The following is a 16,802-nucleotide window of genomic DNA, read 5'->3' as shown; positions in this document are numbered from 1 at the left end:
GCATGTTGAAACGTTAAAAAGGTTAAATGAGGAAGCGTGATTTGGGGGCATTTTTCAGAAAGGTGAGCTGAGTCTCAGGACACAGAGTCACTCAGCTCAGAGCCTGAGGAGCCCTGCACAGAGATGGACACCCCAAGACGGACATGCATCCTGGCCCAACGGTATCTACAGAGGGAAAGAATCTTAGCGAGAATGTTTCTGCTTTCAACTGACCAACTCAAACGCCAGCAGAGAGTGGGAAGGAAATGTTTCTCTTGGGACAAGGAGGATTACTTCAAGGGACTAGCTTTACTATTTACTGAAAACCTTAACAACTAGATGGCATTATTATGTTGAACACAATAAAAACACTAGAATAAATAAGATTAATCTTTGAGCCTGGATCTCAAAAATGTTTCAAGGGTTGTCTGCTATTTTTTTTTCTTCCTGGTTTTAATGGGTGGAGACAGGAGACAGATATTTCAAAATTTGGCTGTGTTTGTGGCAAACATGCACTGTTTTCAGAGGGTGTCACAAGAAGCAGGTTGGTGACCTCACCCGCAGAGAACTTAGGTGTGACTTTCTTTGGAACTCATCACTCCAAAGAGTCTGAGTTGAATGCATCTTATGCAACCATCGAAATGACACCATGGTGTAAACACTATTCCTGTGCATTTTTCTCTTGTGGATTTTTTATGTTCTACCAATCTCTGGTCTTATCTTTATCATTTCCCTCCTACTTTCTTTGGGTTTGATGTAAAAAGAGAAACTCTTTCTAGATTCTTGAGATGGAATCTTGGGCTATGGATTTGCAGCCATTCTTCTTTTCCAGTGAATGCATTCAAGGCTATGAATTTGCCTGTGTTCCCTGCTTTGGTTTCATCCCATAGGTTTTGATTTGTTGTATCTTCAGTATCAGTTTTATGAGTTTCCTGTGGCTGCTGTTAAAAATTGCCACAAGCTTAAGACGACCAAATTTCTTTTCCTTACAGTTCTGGAGGCCAGTAGTTTGAAATCAGCTTCACCAGCTCAAAGTCAAAGTATGGGCACGTCTTGTTCCTTCTGGCAGCTCTAGGGGAGAATCTGTTTCCTTGTGTTTTCCAAATTCTAGAGGCACCTGCATCTCCTCCACCTTCAGAGCCAGAAGAATACCTTCTTCTCTCATCTCTGATTCTCTCTGTTCTGAACACCTCCAAATATCTTTTTCTCTGTTCCTGTCATCACATCTCCTTCTCTGACTCTGACAGTCCCACCTCCCTCTTATAAAAAAAATCCCTTGTGATGACATTAAGGCAGCCTGGATAATCTAGAATTATCCCCCATCTCAAGAGCCTCAACTTAATCACATCTGCAAAGGCCTCTTTGCCATGTCAGGTCACATAATCACAGGTTCTGGGGATTAGAATGTGGATATCTTTGGGGACCGTTATTATGCCTACTGTATCATTCATTAAAAATATCTTCTGTTTTGCTCATGATTCGTTCTTTGGCCATTGGGTTACTTGGAAACGTACAGCAGTTGAAGAATCTTTAGTCATGTTTTAGTTACTTGTTTCTAGACTAATTCAATGAAGATCAGAGAATGCATCTGAATGTGTTTCAGCCTTTGAGATGTGTGAGGTTTCCTGCAGACCCCGGAGATGTTCCGTTTGGGGACTGTATAGACAATATCATTATGTCTGTCGGGTCCAGGGCACAGATAAGGAAATCTTCAGTGGCCTGAGGACAAGGGCTGTCCATGTACTATTCTGCATCACCTCTGGCCCACAGGGTACCCAGCTTCAATAGTTGATGGGAGAGGGGACTCTACAGAGTGGTCCATGTCCATCTGCTCCAGCGAAGGCTCCGTCTGACAGTGGCCGTGGATACAAGGAGTTCCTCCTGGAAGCCACCCCCAGACCACATTTCATTACAGACGCCAGCGGGAGTGCTTCTGGACAGAAGGTGTCCTCCAGCAGGCAGCGGTGTCGGTCTCTACTCTGTGGGACGGGTCACCGTCGCTGAGATATAACAGGGTAGAACAGGAAGCAGAGGAGAAAAACACAGTGATCGGAGTCCAAGGCTAAGGAGAAACTAGTCCAGCTGTAGGAGTGTCTGGTGAAGTCCTGTGACAAAGTAGATGGGGCGGCTCAAACCATAGACATTTATGTCCCCCCGTCCTGGAGGCTGGACGCTGAGACCCAGGGGTGGGCAGGGCTGGTTCCTCCCGAGGCCTCTCTCCTGGGCATGTAGACGGCCGTCTCCTCCCTGTGTCCTCACGTGGTCGTCCCTCTGTGCGTGTCTGTCCTAATCTCCTCTTCTTATAAGGACGCCAGCCCTATTGGATTAGGGACCTCATCTTAAAAGACCGTATTCTGTAAAAGGATCTTAAGACACCCTCCTCTGCAAAGACCCTATTTCCAAACAAAGTCATATTCTGAGGTCTTGGGGATGAGTACGTCCACAACTGGATTTTCTAGGGACACAATTCAGCCAGGAACACAGTCCCACATCTAAGCCAGCGACCTTTCGGCATCCACACATCGGCAGGAAGGGTAACTAGGTATATGGTTATTCTATTGGTTTCCCACTGAGTGAACTACATGAAGCTTTGCTTTGTGCTGTCACCGTGTCTCTGTATCTGAGAACCATTGGAGACGTGTACTTTGCAGCCATAGACTCTGAGCCTCATCTCCTCCCATGAGGAGGCAGGGCCTCTCAGCGGAGAGGGGCTGGGTTTCCTGGGTGACGAGTGGAGACCAGAGGCTGATAGTTGCAAAACTGATAAGATCACACAAAGCAGATCTTTATCTTTCCGTGAAAGGCATGCTGAGGATCCCGCAAAGCGCCTTTCTGTTTCCCTTGTGGCGTTGCTGACCACGCAGCCTATCTGCTTACTGGATTTCCCAGGGTTCACCATGGCAGGGATCATAATATCGACCCTCTCTGTCTGGGCACAGCTGATGAGTCTCTGAAGACGTAACTAAAGGCATCTTCACTTTGACCACAAAATTCAGTGTATTGTTAGTGAGATCAGGGGAAAAAATTAAGACTGGTTTGCAAATGAAGGGGTTGTCATTTTTCTCCACTCCTTCCCCTGTGTAAAACTTCCCGCGTATGACCTTCTTTTATTGTTTCCCATTTCTAAACTTTATAACAGAAATCTATGTTCATCGAGGGTGAAGAAAGCATCTTTGTTTCCTTCTGAAACCCTGCTCCCTCACGCGAGTACCAAGTCATCCCGTTCTACACCTTGGACTCAGACAATATTATATGCCACTTATATCTCAATAAAAGCTGGGGGGAGAACGCCTATATTCTAAACAGTTTAAATATTTATGAGAAGCAAACCCTGTGTACAAGGCATCTGTTGGAGTGGGAGACTTTTAAACGTCTTTCTTGTTGGCTCTATAAACTGCAAGTGTTACTTTTCTTTTGGTGCAGGTCTGCCCATCAGTTTACAAGCAAAATGCCCTTCTGTTATTAAAACAAAGCAGTTTCTCCGGAGCTAGATGTCTGCCTTTGAGGTGACTGACATCATGGTTCAACGTAATCATGTCCTGAGTTTTGACATCCTTTTACAGCTGAAGTCTAGAGTTTCATAAATGTTAACTGCCGTTTGTGCTTGTGTCTTTTGCGTATTGCTTGTGACCAGTGTTTGCCCTCTCTCTCCAGTAACAGTAAAATGAAAAAAAAAAAGTTGGGGGGATCACGGAAAGAAAAGAAACGCCTCCACAGAGACTTGTCTAAACAATAGGACGCAGGTTCCTCCATGCTCTTATCCCCTCTAGGATGAGCTGGGAGTTTTGTCACACAGAACGGAGAAGGGGGCTCACCTCCTTAGCAAGGGAAGGGGCCCATTGGATGAAGGTGGGGCTGCTGCCCACCGCAGACCCCCAAGGACCCTCGAGAGACCCCCTCCGTTGCTGCTACGGTGACCAGAAGCTCAGCTGTGTCGCCGCGGCCTGGTGACTTACGACATTACACCTGAGTGCTTCCTATTTCCGTTCGCTGGACACCTGTGGTTCCCTGGGACGTGGGTAGGTCCCGCGGGTGGGTGAGGCAGCTGAATGGAGAGCTCGGGGCCCAGCCTGAGGAGTGAGGGGCTGGTCACAGAAACCCAGGCTGGACGTCAGATCTGGAGGCCCGACAGAGGACACGGCAGGGACCTGGGGAGATGGTCAGACTCTGGGAGCTAGGTCAGGCTGTGACAGGCAGGGTCAGTCCCGAGCACGGCCCCAGGGACCAGACATCGTCCAGGTGGATTGCTACCAAATGGAGATGGTGAATTTTGTGTATCACTGTGGCTGGGCTACAGTATCCAGATATGTGGTCAAATACCAATCTAAATGTTGCTGTGACGGTGTTGTTTTAAAGGTGGGATTAACATTTAAATTGGTAGGCTTTGAGTAAAGCAGATGACCCTCCATAATGTGGGTGGGCCTCGTCTAATCAGTGGAAGGCTTTTAGAGAAAAGAGACTGAGGTCTCCCGAGGAAGAGGGAATTCTACCTTCAGGCATACTTCAGACTCAGGCTGCAGCATCACCTTCTCCCTGGGTCTCCAGACTACTGGTCTACCCTGCAGAATTGGGACTTGCCAAGTCCCACAATCACACGAACCAGTTCCTTAAATCTTTCTCTGTCTCTCCCATCTATCTATCTATCCACCTACCTATCTATCTAATCTATAGATAAATACAGATATTTACAGCTATCTATCATCTATCTTGTCTATCTATCCATGATTGATCTTTTATCCATCTAGCATTTATCTAACATCTATTAATGTATTTATAATCTATGTATCTATATCCACCCATCCATCCAACCTTCCAACCATCCATTCTATCTATCAATCTATTCACCTCATCTCTCTATCATCTATAAATAAATATAGACCTCTCTTTCTACCCATCTATCTATCCATCCATCCTTTTGGTTCTTGTACTATATTAGCATTCTCCAGAGAATAGGGTATATATAATAAGGAATTGACCCTGTGATCACAGTGGGTGAGAAGTCCCAGGATATTCCATCTACAATCTTAACAATCTGGACACCCAGAAGATTAGATGAGGTAAGTCTCATTCTGAGAATACTGAAGTCCTGTTCAGACCGAAGTCCAGGTCAGGTAGAGAGAGCTCCTTCTTCCTTACCTTTCATGCTATTCAAGTCCCCAGTAGATTGGAGGATGGGACGTGGGCCACCCACCCTGGGGAGGGTGATCTGCTTTCCTCAGTCCATTGATTCAAATGCTCATCTCATCCAGAGACACCCTCGCAGACAAACCTGGAATAACATTTAAGTGAATATCTGGGCACCTCCTGGCCCATCGACTTGGCAGGTAAAATGAACCACCTGAGTCTGTCTGTTTGGAGAACCCTGACTTCTACCTGAATTTTCAGAGAAGCGAGACCCTGGGTGACGTTCCTGATTCCCCCCAGTGCAGAGGGCGAACACGTTTCTCTCTCTGATGTCTGAGACCCCCGCCTTCCAGAGACCGCTCCCATCTCGCACCAGAGCCACCACGTGACCCTCCCGCCACGCGACCCTCCCGCCACGCCCCCAGAACATGGATGACGAGACTCTCAGTCCGCGGCAGAACCAGCGCAATGGCGTGAATCAGGGCAGCAGAAGGGATAAGCTGACCAAAAGATGCTGCTTTTCTGCACGTATCACAGACTCAGGGGCCCCAGGAACCAGGCAAAGCCAAGATCTGTCCTGGGGAAGGTTTGAATCAGAGGCCATGCGCATCCAAGAAACCCTGTCCTGCCATCACAAGGCTACAGGAGACCTGTTCTCACACACAGCCTACCACCTGCCTCTGAGCAGAGCCAGGGGGGCCTAGAAAGTGGGGAGTTGGGGGCAGTTATCCTGGACGGGGGTGCTGGGAATATCCAAGAGGCCATCCCGCGATCATGAAGGGTGAGAAGTCGCAGGATCTTACGTCTACCACCTACAGGCCGATAGCTCATGGGCCAATGCTGAGACCCCACCGAGCTTCGTACCAGAAAATCGCCATCGAGCTACTAGTCAACGTTGCCTAATTTCCCACGAGTCCTGTGATGGAGGTACAGATAACCTTCAAGACCAAGGAGCACCGACATACCCATCACATGCATTGCTAAACCAAGGTTCGGAGGAGCCGAGAACGCTCCATCAAGAGCCAGCGGACTCTTTTCGTGGGTGGACACCTTCCACGGGTGGAGTTTTTATATCGACGGAAGCTCGTTGATTATCACGGCATCCTTGCGATGAGAAAGCGGTGTTTTTCTTCTTTGACAGAAGAGGAAATTGAGGTTAAGTCATTAGGTCACGGGGCGGCCGTGGTCAGACACACAGCTGGGGATATGTCAAGATCTGCGTGGAAGATGTAAAGCCACGCGGAGCCCCTCCGCACACACACCTGTTCACGGCGGGGCCGCACCGTGCCTGGCTCATGTCGTCATGCGAGAGGTGGCCCGGTGGTCCTCACCTCCCACCTCCACGGCTTCACACGGGGCCGGGGTGAGCCCCTGACTCAGTCTCATGACGGAGCCCCGGGCAGACACCCTGTGGGTTTAGGGGAAGAACCGAGGGCTGGTCACGGTCAAAGTAGATTGGATCCGATACAAGAAGCGCTGATTTTCCAGTCAATGTTAGAAGCCCTGGCATCCCTGACGGGGGGTGGTCATCCCATGAGATGCAGCTAATATTAGTTGCATTAATTAGATGCAGCTAATCCTTTAACCAGGCTGAGTGTCGGTCAAGGGTTTTCTGCCAGGGGCAATCGGGCCCCCCCAGGGGACACTGGGCAATGTTTGGAGCTGTTTCTGGTTGTTACACATGGGGGGGGGGTCCTACCAGCACCTGGTGGGCGGAGACCAGGGACGCTGCTCCACACCCCACCGTGCACAGGACGCCCCACAGCCGAGAGGCACACAGCCCCCAAGTCAGTAGTGCTGAGGCTGAGAACCTCTGGTCAATCCACGAGTGTCTCTCTCTTACTATTCCTATCTATCTGTCTATCATCTATATCTATCTATCTATCTATCTATCTATCTATCTATCTATCTATCTATCTACCTATCATCTATCTATCATCTATCTGTCATCTATCATCTATCTATCTATCATCTATCTAGCTATGTATCTATCTATCATCTACCTCATCTATTATCTACATATTACCTATTTATGTATATATATCTAAAAATCATGTATCAATTTATCTATCTAACCATCCATCCATCCATTTATCTATCTATATCTATCTATCATCTATCATCTATCCTTTATCTCTCTATATATAATCTATCCATCCGTCTACCCATCTGTCTTTTCATCCATTTGTCTATCTGTCCATCCATCCATATCTATGTATCTATATATCTATCCATCATCTCTCTCTCTTGACGCATCCATCCATCCATTTATTCATCCATCTATCCATCCATATCTATTGATCTATCATCTATCAATCTATCATCTATTGATCATCTATCATCTATCTATCTATCATCTATCGATCATCTATCTATCTATCTATGTATATCACACTGGTTCATATGGCCACCCAGAAGAACACTTGTCGATGGCTGTGGGTGGAGACCAGGGACAATTCTCCACACCCCGCCGTGCACAGGATGCCCCACATCAGACCACTATGTGGCCCCAAATGTGCACAGTGCTAGGACAAGAAAGCTGGCCTCAGTCATAATTCGCAGGTTTCGATACAACAGACTGATTTTCCGCAACAATACTATCGGCGATTCCCTGAAACGTGAGGAGGCCGCAGTGTCCCTCAGTGTCGCGGACGGTCAGTCTACGGGGTCGTGTTCCTGTGTGGCGTCCACGAGCTGCAGTTAGATACATCCCCTGTGTAGGTCACCTTGACTGTGGCCAGGCGGTCCTGGGAGGGAGGGCAGGAGTGGCTGGTGGTCCCATCTTCCCTACAGCCCCCAGATGGTGTGGGGTCCTCGTGGTCAGTCTGCGGTCACTGCAGTTGGGGCTGAGAGTAGGACAGCGGGGCCAGGAGCAACTGCAGAAAGATCCAAGACCATGCCGCACAGAGGAAACTGAGGCAGGGAGCTGCAGTAACCCTCCCAAGGCCACCCAAGAACTCCAGGGCTGCTCTTCTGCTCCAGCTTTCCTCCCGGACCCTCGCCCAGGGCCCATCACAGCTGATCAAAGAGTGAGATCAACAGGAGGCTCCTGGAGGCTCGGTGGTCACAGGGCCTGTAGGTCTGCCATTCAGGAGACAGTCTAGAATATGAGTGTCCTGGGGCTGCTGTAGCAAGTGACCCCAAACTACCTCCCTCCAGAGGCTCCAGGGGAGGGTCCCTCCCACCTCTCCCAGCGTCTGGGGGCTCCAGGCGTCCCTGGGCTGGTGGCCGCCTTCCTCCCGTCTCTGCCTCCGTCTTCATGGGGCTTCTCCTCTGTGTCTGTGTCTCCTCTTCTGTGTCTTAGAAGGACCCTGTCATGGGATGTAGGGCCCCCCTCATCCAGGAGGACCTCCTCTCAGACCCTTCCCTTCATCACATCTGCAGAGACCCTTTGTCCAAATAAGGTCCCATTCCTGGGTTCTAGGGGTCAGGACGTGGACCTGTGTTTGGGGACATCCGTCAACCCCCTCCACCAGGGTGACAGATTATTTCCATTTCTCAGGACTGTCCGTTTTAGCTCCCATAGCTCTGCCCCCCTGGAGCTTCCGGCTTCACGGGCAAATCAAGACGGCTGGTCACCCCGCACCCAACACCTGGGCCGTAAGGGGACGGTGTGGAGACTCTGGGCCGGTGCCAGGTGAGCGGCGGGAGACGGGGCAGGGAGCTCCGGGCACACCTGGTGGACAGGTGAGCATGGTGGTGTTTGTTGACTGGGGGCTGGCTTGTGCTTGGTGGGCGTGGACATCGGGGGAGGCGGGGACCTCGGGGGACAAGCTGTGCACACCACGCGGGTGTCAGCCCTCACGCGGAGAAGCCCCCGGCCCCGGCCCCACCCCTACGGGAAGCCCCGGCACGTGGCCTGGCGCCGACGCTCCCCCGCCCTCCTCCCCACCCCGGCGTCTGAGGACCAAGGACGTGGCACGAAGGAAGCTTTCTGACACTCTGAGCAAAATGGAAACCACTTTTGGTGGAAAAAGAGGATCTGCGGCTGATGCGTGTGCTGGGTTTGGGCAGAGATCAGATCCTCCGAGCTGGGGCTGCTCTGCACACGCGTGGCCTGTTCACGTGCTTGGGAAAAGTGTGCTCTGCCATCACGGGGACCCAGGTGAGACCCCCCCCCCACCGTGGTACAGAATGAGGCCAAAATGTTCGCAATGTGTCCGCAGTCATCTCTCTTGCCCCCCGATAATCTTTCTGGTGCCTAATGTTCTCTCTGGTCCCTCAATAATCTCTCTGGTCCCCAAAGTCCTTGGTCCCCCAAATATCTGTGGTCTCTGATATTTTCTCTGGTCCCCCAAAGTCCCTCATCCCCCAATAATATCCTGGGTCCCCAATATTTTCTTTGGTCCTTCAATAATCTCTCTGGTCCCCCAATAATCTCTCTGGTCCCCAAAGTCCCTGGTCCCCCGATAATATCTCTGGTCCCCCAATAATATCCCAGGCCCCCGATATTTTCTTTGGCCCCACAATAATCTCTGGTCCCCAGTATTCTCTCTGATTCCCCAATATTTTCTCTGGTCCCCCAATAATCTTTCTGATTCCTCAGTAGCTTCTGGTCCCCAATACTCTCTCTGCTCATCAATCTTTCCTCTGCTCCTCAGTAATCTTCCAGGTCCCTTCGTCTCCTCTTCCTGTCCTCAACAGTGTCTCTGGTCCCCAGTATCCTTTCCGCTACCCCATCATCTCTCTCGCACGGTCCCTGTTAACCAACGTCGAGGTGGACCCAGATGAATCTTTTTACAGAGCGGCCAGCACGGAACCGGGTTGCAAGGCACCTCAGGACCCGGGACTCAAAGCCACGCCCTGCCTCGGGCTGCACAAAAGCCCCACGTGCAGAAACCTGGCCATCCATCATTTGCATGATTGTTTAGAAACGGCAACGGCCGTGTTTATTTAGAAGGGAGCCGAGCTCGGTGAAGGAAACCAGCCAGCCGTGGCCGTGGCCGGGGACAGGCACCTCGTGGTGGGGACCTCAGCAACGCCCCTTCGCCGGCTTCCTGTGAGTGTGACTCAGAACCTGCCGGAGCCGGAGAGGCTCAAACGGTCCTGCACAGAGAGTTTATAGCCCGGGATGAGGAAGTAAGAGTGGGGCTACCGTAGCGGACCGTTCTTTTTGTCCCCTCTTGTTTTAAATGGACATACGACGCACCATTTCGAAGCGAATGATTCCGTGGCATTTGGTGCCTTGACCACGCGGTGCAAACACCAGCCCTACCTAGTTCCAGAAGGCTTCCATCACCCCCACGTGGACGGGTGTTTGAGCGTTAAATACCGTCCTCAGATAGAATGCTCGGAATCCCCAGGCACGGAGCAATGATCACAGCAATAATCGCTCTAACGGTACCAGGCAGTGCAGACCCCTGGCTGCGTGACGTTGAGAGGGCCGCGAAGCCGCTTGGTGCCTCAGTTTCCCCATGCATAAAGGGATGTAGACAATGTCCTCTGAGGGACATCGTGAGGGTTCCTTCCGAGCACCCACAGCAACAGCCCTGCTGGGAATCCCGCCTGGTTTGGGGTGGACCCCCCCGAGGAGAATGACATCTCTCAGGGACTTGGCACCAGCGTTGGACAGCCAGATGGCTCTTACTCAGTCTTCAAAATGACCCTATGAGGCTGATACTATTCTTGTGGAGTTTGCCCTTCTGCTCTGCAGCGAGGGTCCTTGAACCAGTGAGGGACTCGGGGTGGGGGGGAGCATCTGAGCAGGGCCCCAGCTCTACGCCCATCCGACGCACCCCCTCTCCTCCCCTGGTTAGGATCAAGAGCGCAGGGTGTCGTGGAGAATTTGTTGGAGGGGTACTGAAGCCCGGTACCTGAGAACGTGGCCTTATTTGGAAATAGGGTCTTCGAAGATGTTTGAGTCAATTAAGGTGGGTTCTGATCCAGTGTGACTGGTGTCCTTGTAAGAAGTGAAGATGCACAGGGAGACACAGAAACACACAGACAGAAGAAGGCTGTGGGAAGGCAGAGGCAGAGATTGGAGGGATGTGGCCACAAGCCTGGGGACACCTGGAGCTTCCAGAGGTTGGAAGAGGCAGGAAGGATCCTACCCTGGGACCTTCAGAGGGAACACAGCCCTGCAGAAACCTTGATCTTGGAGTTCCGGCCTCCAGAATGTGAGAGGATAAAATTATGTTGTTTTAAGCCACACAGTTTGTGGTAATTTGTTACGGCTGCCCCAAGAAAGTAATTCAGGGGAATTCCCTGGGAACCAGCTTCCTCTCCTATTTTTTTCTGTCCATTCATTCACCATCCATCCATCCATCCATCCATCCAACTACTGCCCACTCATCCTTCCATTTGTCATCCATTCATCCACCTATCCATCTGTCCACTCACTCACCCAACCATCCACCCATCCATCCACCCATCCAGCCAGCCAGCCAGCCAGCTATCCAACCAGCCATCCATCTATCCATCCATCCACACATCCATCCATCCATCCATCCACCCACCCATCCATCCATTTATCCATCCACCCACCCATCCATCCATCCACCCATCCACCCATCCAGCCAGCCAGCCAGCCAGCTATCCAACCAGCCATCCATCTATCCATCCATCCACACATCCATCCATCCATCCATCCATCCATCTATCCATCCATCCATCCACCCACCCACCCATCCATCATCCAACAAACGGTAACTGAGCCCATGCTGACTTTTTCTGGCCCCTCATCTACAAGGTCACAGCTCATGCAGGCACCCCACCCATTTTTTCCCTGTGGCTGCGCCTGAGGAGGTATCTCTGATCCTACCCCACGTGCGTACCTGCTGGTCAGCCCCTGTCCCGAGCGCAGGGATGGCCTTGCCCACTCCACCCCGGGCACATGTGCATGTGACGTAACCCCTGGAGACCCTCCAGCGGCAGGGTGCTTGGAGGAGCCTGCACATCCTGACAGATGGGTCACATGTGCAGCAGTGAGTGCCCAGGCCGCCGGGCGCTGTGTCTCCTAATCCCCCCAGTTCCTCTGTTCCTTTTATAGCATGGGTGATTACAAAAGAGTCTTCCTACTGTTCCCGTTTTGTCAGGAAAAACGCTACTTGTTGCGGCCCATGTTTGATTCTTGGGCGGATAATCCTAGGCTATGGGGATGACACACCCTCACACCGGGCCCTTTGTGTGTGCACGGTGGGGATTAAATCCTGGCCCGTTCCCTGGGACGTGGCCTGCCTGAGGGATGTTTGTTTATTCTATACACTTCATCTCTGGACCTACCACAGGGGCTTTCAAACTTTAATTATATTATAGCAACAGGAGCACGCAGCTAAGATTGAGACGTGGGGGAAAGTGGTCCAGGATGCCCTGACCCAGCCTGGTTCTTTCCCTGAGACCCAGGGGATGGGGCATGGCCCTGGTTCTCCTCCCAGCCCTCTGGCAGCACTGTCTCTCCACGCTTTTGTGTTTTCCCCTGTCGTCCTGAACTGGGGCCAGTTCTGCCCCCTGAAGGACATTTGATGATGTCTGGGGACAGTTTGGGGGCGTCATAATTTGTGGGGATGCTGCTAGTGACATCTGGTGGATGGAGACCAGGGATCCTGTTTAATACTCTACAGTGCACAGGGTGCCCCGAAAATCATCGCGTCTGAAATGCCAGTAGTACGACTTGAGAGCCTTGTATGTATTTATCTATCATCTGTCTGTAACTATATCTATCATGTCTATCTATCTATCTATCCATTCATCCATCCATCCATCCTTCTATCCATCTATCCATCTATCTATCCATCCATCATCTATCATCTATCTACTGTCTACCATCTATCTATCTATCCATCTGTTATCTACCAGTCGATCAAACTATCATCTATTTATCCATCTATCATCTACCTATATTTCTCTATTACATATGTATCTATCTATATCTATCTGTCTATCTGTATCTATCATATATCTCTCTATCCATCTGTCAATCTGTCATCTATGTACCTATCATTTATTATCTCTGTATCTATCTGCGAATCAAAAAATCACCTGCTTGTCTATCTATCCATCAGCTGTCAATCTGTCTGTCATCTATCAATTATCTGTCATCTACCTAATTTATTAATAATCTATTTATCTTCCTACCTTCTACTCATCTGTGTATCCATCAATCATGTCAAGGTATCTATCTGTCTGTGAATCAATCATCTGTCTACTTATCTATCACCTAATGTATCTATTTACCTGTCATCTATCTATCTATCTATCTATCTATCTATCTATCTATCTATCATTCACCTATCAGTGGTTAGTGACCAGGACGACTTTGCCATGCCACACGGGGACATCGGACAACGTCTGGGGATGCTCCTGGTTAGGGGAGAGGGAGCTGCTGCCACCTGATGGGGGGAGACTGGGGAGGCCGCTGCCCACCTCCAGGGCACGACAGGACCACCCAGCCCGAGTGTCACTCGTGCCACATCAGAGAGGCCAGCCCTGACCCTGTGCACCTGACCCTTGATTCTGCCCCGAGACACCCCCCCGCCCCTCTCTTCCCGCACCACCTTCGTCCGTCAGGGGTTCCATGCTCACGCCGCACCCTCCCCATAGACAACGCCCAGCCCCCCCATGACTACTCCAAGCGCAGGGTCCACACTCTCAGCCCCCTGCCCTTTCATGAGCCTCCCTGGGGTTCAGGCCAGCACCGCCTGCAAACACACAGCCCGGCCCACCTGTCTGCCCTGCCTTGGCCACACCGCCCTGCCCCCAGCCATGAGCCACTTCAGCCAGCACCTCCCATCGGTCAGCGAGCCACAGTTTCCACCCCTACTCTGTTTTCCGTGCAGGGCACCGCCGACCCCATTCACACCCTTTCCCAGCCCCATGGCCCCACCCAGATCTCTGTCCAACGTGCAGTCCAGTATAGCAGCCATGCTGGAAGATTCCACGGTTTTTCCAAGCCAGCCTTGGACCATTCCATCCCGTGCACCCCAAGCCTCCCTCTACCCAGAATACACACCCCATCCCCACCCCTGATCTCATTCACGATGTCCCTTCTGCCATGACTCTGCTCTCCCGGCTGTCCCACTCGGCTGCTGCAAATGCCACCTCTTCCAGGAAGCCCTCCTGGGTTCCTGCCCATCCTGAACCCTCGTGGCCTGCATCTCACTGTGTGGTCTTTCTACTCCCTGGAAGTGCTGAGCGCCACGCCGGGCACAGGCTGCCCTGTCCACCACCAGCGCTGGACGTCGAGTTATAGGAGGGCCCAGGAGGGCAAAGGTCGGTCTCTTTCCTATCCAGCCCCTCAGCGGTGCTCTGTGCTTGGCCGAGTTCCAGCCTCAGTTTCCCCACCTGGGACGTGGAGATGATGATGGTGAGGTTAGGATTGGAGGGGATGGTCCATGGGCAGGGCGTGCGTTGGTGTATACAGCTGGCGCACACGCAGTGCTGGCTCACGGCGCCCGTCCACCTGACGCACTTGCTCTGGCCCTTTGACCTCCTTTTGCCCAGGAGCCTGGGAGGGGAGAGCCAGCTTCTCGTCCTCAGTCCTGGCCGTTCCCCCCACCTCCCCCCCCAGCAGGAAAACACGCACAAAACGGCAGATGCCACTCCCTCACCTGGACCCCCACCCTGACGTGGCCCCCGGTCCCAGCCCGGACACAGCTCCCCGAGGTCCCGGCACACACGTGCCCCGCCCCCAGGTCACAGCAGATACACACTCTTCCCAGGTCCCCGGACAGACGTGGCCCCACAAGGTCCCGGCACACACGTGACCTCCTGAGGTCACAGCACGTACGTAACCCCCCACCGCCACCGCGGTCCTAGCACCAACATGACCCCCCAGGTTCCCTGCGCTGCGCCAAAGCAAACCCAGTCACCAGCTGCCTTCCACAACATGGCTTTCCCTGCAAGAAGGCAGACCCTGAATTCACGTGTCCATCTGTCCAGCCAGGGGGGTGTGGACAGGGCTGCAGAATTCTCCCTGGGGGTTCCCGGCGCTGCCCCCGGGGGACGTTCTGCGGGAGCCTAGCCTGCAGCCCCTCTGAGGGCTCCCTGGCCAGGTCACCGCTCCCCAGGACGGGGCGTTGATCCCGGGGGGGGTCTGTGGCCGGCGTGGGGCATCCCCCGGGGGGCCTGGGCAGCGTGGGGCCGCCCAGCCTGCTGCCGGGGGGGACAGAGCCGGGGCTGTGGGCGGGAGGCCCTGTCCCCTGCCTGCGGTGGTCACGCCCCCCAGGACGCGCAGGGCTGCGTGAGAAGCCGCACCAGCACCAGCACATCACTCCCCTGTCCCTGAGGGCACAACACAGGCCTCCGCTGGGTGCGGGTGGGGGGATGCCAGATGAGCCTGTAGAGGGTGGTCCTGCCCCGCCCCCCTCCTGGGTCAGCGCGGCTGGGCGCGGATACTTCAGAAGCCAGGGCCGCGGTCAGGAGGGTCCCCCTGACTCTTCCCACCACGTGGTTCCTCCTCCTGGAGGAGGGTGGGGGTCACCAGGACCCGGGGGCAATGTCCAGGGGGTGCGCCCCTCTCCCTCCACGAACGCTGGCCTTGGCAACGCCCCCCCCCCCCCAAATGAAAACACCATTCTTGCAGCCTGGAAGCCTCTTAAAAGTAAAATGCGCGTTCACATCCGTCCCGGGTGACCCCGTCAAGTCCAACCACCCAATGGGCTTCTTACAGTGGGCCGTGGGGGACGCGGCCCGCCCCGCCTCGGTTCCTCCAGGCTCCTGCCCGGGGCCCCGCCTGGGACCCCACGCGCTAAGCACATATTGCAACCTGACAGAGGGCAGAAAAAACCCCTCCTCGGTATGGAAGCAGAACCACACGCTAATTCCTCTTTGCCAGGAGCGACCCGAAGCGCACAGTGGTTCCCACGGGTGGGAACTCCCGGGACAGCCGCCAGCACGCACTTGGGGCGCCCCTGCTCCCCAGACTCGTGCGTCTGGAACGGTGTATAAAATGCACCAAGAACCTGGGCATCTGGGTGAGCCGCTGCCCGAGCGCTGATCTGAGGTCTCACGGGGGCCCCCAGCGGCCGGAACCCTCCCGGGCTTGCACCCCACCCCGCTCGCGCCTGGCGACCTTCAGCGCTCACCTGTGCGCAGGTGAGTGTTCCTGAAGGAGGTTGCCCAGGAGAGCGTGTTCCCAGTATCTCCGCACTAAGTGCCCGTGCGTGACTTTCTGGAAGTTTTCCTGTTCCGTCTGCACCCCGGAGACGGGAACGCACGCAGCCTTCCTCCCAGGCTCTCAGCCTGTGCGACCCTCCCTCTTCCAGACCACGCCCTGAACGCACCTGCAGGGGCCGGGGATGCAGCAGCGCGCGCGTCTGCGGTGTAGACCCGCCGGGATGGACGCGAAGACGCAGCCGCAGCTGTGCCTCAGAGCCTGGTGCCAGGGAGCGGCGTCCTGCTGCCCCCGAAGCAGCCGGGGTGGGTGTCGGCGCGCGGCCCCCGGGCCAGCATCCTCGCGGTCTCCCGGGCTCCGTGCGCGCGGGGCGTGGCGCGCCGGCTGCACCCTCCCCGGACGCAGACCCTCCAAGGTCCCCTCTCCCAGGCTCCGGCGGCGGCCGCGGAGACTCGGGGTAGGTGGAGAGGAAACCCGTTTTGAAATTTCCTGTGTAACCGTCTGCGTGTCTGCTCGCTCCCGGCGTCCAAGCCCTCCGGTCTCCGTCCTATCAGCGCGCGCCCTGCCGGGGCGGAGGCGGGGTGCCGGCCCCCAGAGCCGGGACCTCAGGGCTCGTCCCGTCCCCAGGAGGCGGCTGCGGGGAGACCCT

At 53.7% G+C, this 16,802-nt stretch overlaps 1 protein-coding gene across 1 annotated transcript in view; it reads right to left on the bottom strand.

Annotated features, from left to right (window-relative positions):
- P2RY8 (P2Y receptor family member 8) overlaps positions 1 to 16,542 on the bottom strand; it is a 48,861-nt gene extending 32,319 nt beyond the window's left edge. Inside the window, exon 1 of the mRNA XM_057719064.1 lies at positions 16,323 to 16,542. The gene's annotated coding sequence lies outside the window, so the exon portion shown is untranslated. The remainder of the gene's footprint in view (positions 1 to 16,322) is intronic.
- Between the last annotated feature and the right edge of the window lie 260 nt (positions 16,543 to 16,802).

The sequence above is a fragment of the Hippopotamus amphibius genome, chromosome X, assembly GCF_030028045.1.
Source record: "Hippopotamus amphibius kiboko isolate mHipAmp2 chromosome X, mHipAmp2.hap2, whole genome shotgun sequence".
Classification (NCBI taxonomy): Eukaryota; Metazoa; Chordata; class Mammalia; order Artiodactyla; family Hippopotamidae; genus Hippopotamus; species Hippopotamus amphibius.
This window is presented reverse-complemented; position numbering and strand designations above follow the sequence as displayed.